The following is a 6,000-nucleotide window of genomic DNA, read 5'->3' on the forward strand; positions in this document are numbered from 1 at the left end:
ATCGCGAAATATATGCCAGCTTACACCAAAATCTTTGCGAAAACAGCTTTTTTAATAAAAAGTACTCAACTGACACAATATCTACTGTTTTTAAGGTGAGAGGAGAAATTATGGATCTTTATACCCCACAGAGAAGATTTGCAAATTTCTGTACTATTTGTAATACGCGTGAAAGGGGAAACATGTATCACTTCCTGGGAAGATGTCCTGTCTTAAAGGAGTTCAGGATTCTTTTTTTTGGGAAACTATAGAACTGGAGGAACCAGAAATGCAAATAATTTTAAATAGCACTGACTGGAATTGCATAACTATTGTCAACAAGCATCGAAATATAGAAGAGCTATGATTGAAGAAGAATGTTAACATATTATGTACCTCTTACAATACTTTATTATGTACATTTTGTTAAACTCGGGCAGACGGCTTTTATAGTCATGTCTTAAAGTTAAAGAATAATAACTAATAATAACTAAAATTTGTAAAATAAACAATAAATCTATTTTTTCATTTCGTTTCTTCCTTCTTGAATTGAGCAATAGAAAATACTTTAGGGCTTGAATCATACTAATTTTATTCTCAGATTTCTAACAGCAAAAGTTAGAAATTTTCATGAAAAATTTGTATCATATTTCTGAGAATACAGAAATCTCTGTGATCTGAAAATTATAAACTGGCCAAATATCACTTGACAAGCAAACATTATGTCATTACTAAAAGTGGATGCATCTTTTAATAAGGATTGACATTGTTAGAACTTACTACAAAATTGGTGACAAATTTGCAGCCACAGTTCGAAAAAGTGGAGATGTGTTAGGTGGCCTTTTAGTACGTGTACTTTTTCCAAACAAAAAAAGCAATAAGGGCAAGACTGACATTTTTAGACAATCTTTATATTTCAAAGTTTAAATGTAATTTTTTAATTTAAAAAGCTTTATATTTGAAAACTGTGTTATAAAGGGTCCACCAAATAACTTTTTTTTTAAATGCTATAAAAATATTGGCTGAGTGCCACGAAGCGCCGCAACGTCCTGTTGAAACAAAATGTTTGCCAATATCCACCTCTTTAATTTTTGTGAACAAAAATTCATTCAACAGGCCCGATAACGATCACCATTGACTGTAACTGGACCATAATCCGCACCAAACAGTGACTCGTTTTGGGTTTATCGGCTATGCGGGTTTTCTGTGCCCCAAATGTGACAATTTTGCTTGTTTATATACCCGCAAAGATCAAAACGAGCTTCATCTGAAAAGGTGAATTTTTTGGCAAAATCGGCATCTTCTCTAATCGTTGTTCAAGCTTATGCACAATCATATTCGTTATTCACGAAATAAGCACTAGTTGAAAAAAAACGTTAGATGGCGTTCTGTTCGCTTACTTTCTGCACTAAAATTCGTAATAAGAGATATTTTAAAGAGTGGGGGCAAAATTCTCTCACAAAATGACAAAACTACAAAAAGGTAAGCGAACGGGAAAGCAACAAATTTTTCCCATAATTTCACAGTCAAAAAATATATAAATTTTGAAACATCATCGTTTCATTTCGTGTTAAGAATTTATTTATTTTTATTGTCTTAATTTATTATTTTAGATAAATTAAGACAACGTGAACTTCAAGCAACATCATGATGGTCCATTGTTTATTTTATATGAAAAAACTTGATTAAATTAAAACTTGAAAATTACAATTTTGTTGCTGTTTCTTGGGAAAGGAATTTTTTATTTTATAAGTGACAGCAAAAGCGAGCAATTTATTTAATTTATTTATAGTTCTGTCAAATTTGACACTTTTTACAAATCAGTCCAAAGAAATTTCTTGAGCTTAAATTCGTAGGTTAGGGAAATCGTGAGTGCCCTCTTTTACGAAAGACTACGAAATTTTTGAGTACGCGAACAGGATTCAGTTAAATTTTGTAATTTGACTGTTTTAGGTACTGAAATTAAACAACTTTTAAATTAACTTTTGATCTACACAGCGTTTACTCAATTGTTGCTTAAATTTATCAATTTCCTGTAGTTTCTAAAAATGTAGTTAAATTCTAGCTTTCTGTTACATAAACAAGGAAATCTATGCACTGTTCTTACAATCGAAATACTGTCTATTTCCTGCTTTAATTCAAAATGTTTATTCACCTGCGCTTTATCAAAATTGTATTTACTATTTAACTTTAAGAAGCTAAGTACTTAAATTAATACATTTTATAAACGACTTAAGACGTAACAGAAATATTTAATAAGTTCCGCTGCACTTTTGACAGCTGAACTTTGATGGGCTGTCATTTGTTTTTGAATGATGTACACATCAATTTTAGTGTTTTTTTTTTTTTTGAAAAAAAAGTACTGGTAGTTAATGTAAATACCAAAGTTGCTACATTAAAAAAAACTTGTTTCCACCTTTACCTTTTTACTAAATTTAAAAAATTTGTGATTGTGATTTAATAAAAAATAAATATTTTATCTCAGAAAAGCTGCTGTATGGAGACTTTTTGGACGATGTGTATGTATGGTGTAAATTGGGCCAGTTTATATCTCTAACAACATTGAGATTTTTGTATTTTCAGAAACATAAACAACCTTTTTGTATGATTTAATTCTTATGATTGGATTTTTCAAGATTTCTCTGTTGCACAATTTTAAAATGAAGAAAAGAAATGCAATTCTTATTTCATTATTTTGTATTCTCCTGCTCTGCCACTGCTGAGAAAATTCTCAAAGTATTAGATAATAATTTTCCTAATCGTTACTCAAGAAATCCAGAGATCAACGAGCTAAAAATATTAAAAATTAAAAGTAAGACAATCTAAGATAAAAAAACATGTGCTCTGAAGTTGTAATATGAACTCGCCTCGTGTAGGTTTGACAGAAAAATGTCAAAATACCTATATAAATATACATGCATTCATATAACAAGTTTAAGTTTTAGCCTAGATGAAATCCCATCAGCTTTTCAAAATGTTCGATTGTAACTTCATATCAACATTCGTTCATTAGAAGGACGATATACTCTCAACAACAAGCCAGGACAGACAATTCAACGCATCTCTAAAACCTTCCCATTAGTTTTATGGCAAGGGAAATGCAATATTTTCAATATAAATAAAATATAAATAAATATAACAAGATGGAAAAAAGTTGGCACTACTGTTTTTATTTATAAACTTCTCAAACGTCAAAGTAGAATTGGTATTTGCTATAATTTCAAACAAAAATAAGCATCTCCTTTTTAAGAGATGAGTTTTGTATTACTCTGTATTTGTAAACAATTACAATGATTTTTAATTTATATCTGCACAAAAAAGTGAACAACGGTCATTTTAAATAAATCAGATTTATTTGTCTGCATATTTGCTATTTTACCATAATTTATTTTCAATCATTATGAAAACCCTTAATTTACACAACCTATTTTTTTCTTGACCTGTACCAATAAGACAGCTGTTGTTGAACAGCAAAGTCATAACCGTTAAGTAATCCCATGTCCTTATCTCATCGTATCATCGTTGCCTTGTTTAAGAACAAAACCTGAAACACTACAACTTGGCCTGTAAACTGGTCCTATTATATCACAATGCTTGGCCAATTAAGAATAAAAACGGGAACACTTGCAAGACAAAAATGCAGAACAATGCAGCAGTCAACTTACGTTACAAAACTAATCAAGCAACCGAACGAACGGAGAAAGGCTTCAGCTATAAGTCCGTGTCGAATGTATAAGAAATCCAAAAAGATGTAAACACGATTTATTTTAGAACAATCACCGAACACAAAAGATACAATAACAAGGATAAAAGATCACTTGATCCACACATGAAAAAAACAAACATACAAAATGCCCGCTTAGTTAACTGGCTTTAGCCATTCCTATAATCTAATTCAGGAATCACTCGCATATACGGCGGCGGAGCTGCTCTAGCGGGAAAATACTCGAACTTGAAAGCTACACGGATGTCCACACGGATTAAGAACTCGCACAACCGACCTTGCACGCGGCCAACAATAAACTAAACCAATATAGAAGCCATCTACAATGTGGCTATGGTCGGGTTTTGACTAAACCTAGACTTCAGCTCCAACCAAATGGCCATAACGACGACGACGAAGACGATGCACGACGAGACCGAAGACGTGAGAAACTTGAATCTTGTAAAGACTGGAAACTTTTTAGCAGTGGAGTTTTCTAGTCTTGACTTAGCTTGTACTTGACCAATATACATATGTAGCGCTATACTAGTGATGATGAGCTTCACTTAGAGGTGGAATTGGTCATAACGATGAGATAATCTTCTTCGGTATGCCTTGAAGTTTAAAGTAGGAGGCCAATAGTGTCCTTCCTTTTTTTGAGATTCTCTGCTTCTGCTTCTGCTTCTGCTTCTGCGTCTGCTCCTACTGTAAACTAAGTGTAGGCGAGAGCTAAGGTCACGAGCTTATTAAGAATTTAATGCACGTAATTTTTTTGTCACTGAGGAACGAGGAAGTAATATACAATGGTAAGTTACACCTGGTTAGTGGTCATTCATGAGGCTTATGTAGTTTCTGTTGGGCAAGAAAATGGTAAGGCTTTGAATCAATATAATAACTTAAATATGAGCTAAGAAAATTTAATAATTTTAATTACGACGTGTATTAATTTCAATAATTGATTTTTGTTGGCACTTTCAGAACCTCAAAGTATGTCAAAAAAAATGAAATTAAACTCAAAAAATTGGAACTCACGGCGTATGCTTACGCATTTTTTATGAAAGTGAATTTCCTCCACACCATGAATAAATGGCTACTCAAGCACTGTCATGTCTTTCTTTTCATGAAAACTGCTTTCACAAATAAGCCGTTCGGATTCGACATGATGCTGTAGGTCGCCTCCAACCCTGACATGACGCGCGCAAAGGATTGGTTGAGAGTTGTAAGTCACTGGGCCCTATTTCACAATGGACTGCTGCGCCACCTTATTTTATTTTATCAGCACATATGAATACAGCTATCATTAAAAAATGGCTCCATAATAATTTAGATAGGGATGTGTTGATTTTGATAGCTAATGGCAGCCATTTTTTATATTTTCTTTACTATAAGCAAAATTGCCGGGGCAATGCATTCAAATAAAATTACTGCATCGTGTGGATTTTGCTCTGGAGGCGTCATCAGTCCGTAATTCTTTGAAAATGATGCTGACCATAACTGTCAACGGCCATCGCTATAGGTCGAAGAACACCAACTTTTTGCGCCCTGAATTGGATGATATGGACACCGAAGACATATGGTTTCATCGGGATGGCGCTGCGTGTTACATCACAGATCTCAAGACACAATCGATATTCGATATTCTGCTCGAGCAGAATATTTTGCGTGAATTGGCCGCAAAGATAATGTTTTTACTCATTTTCTTGTGTGACTTCCAGGTCAATACAAATACAGGCCCCACCGCAGCCTTCAAAGATAACATAATCGATGGCATCTGTCAAATTAATCCTCATATCCCAATCCCAATAGTCATCAAAAACTGGACTGGAATGCACTCCACCCATTGAAGCCGCGTGGAACCTGAAACAATGTTATATTTCATACATAATGTCATTGATAGATGCCAGGAGTTGTATTAAAATCGAGCAAATTTTAAATTTTGAGCAACTGCTAAAATACACAATAAATTATATTTCTACTTGTACTCCCCAGCATCTTTTTTAAAATAGTGTAAAAAGAACGAATAACCATGTTCTCTCGTGAAAAAGTAGAACATCTATTTAGTTTCACTGAATATCTGTGATTTTTTTAATGAAAATTTAGTCCCTAGATCTGTCAGACATTTCAAGTAAATGAACAGAGCTAGCGTAAAGTCTGAGGCCGAAAAAAACATACTCTTTGATGATTTTTTGCAGAAATACTACAAAATAAATCTTACAAAAGTTACTATAAAGCAATTTATTTAAAAATGGCAACTGTGTAATGGCTAAATCACAAACACGCTTCAGCTTCGGCTTTACCTGACGTTTACGAGTTCATCC

General features: G+C 33.2%; 1 protein-coding gene across 1 annotated transcript in view; it reads right to left on the reverse strand.

Annotated features, from left to right (window-relative positions):
• LOC129946593 (uncharacterized) overlaps window positions 1–3,932 on the reverse strand; it is a 31,479-nt gene extending 27,547 nt beyond the window's left edge. The window contains exon 1 of the mRNA XM_056056841.1: window positions 3,645–3,932. The gene's annotated coding sequence lies outside the window, so the exon portion shown is untranslated. The remainder of the gene's footprint in view (window positions 1–3,644) is intronic.
• Window positions 3,933–6,000: the final 2,068 nt, after the last annotated feature.

This window comes from Eupeodes corollae, chromosome 2, assembly GCF_945859685.1.
Source record: "Eupeodes corollae chromosome 2, idEupCoro1.1, whole genome shotgun sequence".
Taxonomy (NCBI): Eukaryota; Metazoa; Arthropoda; class Insecta; order Diptera; family Syrphidae; genus Eupeodes; species Eupeodes corollae.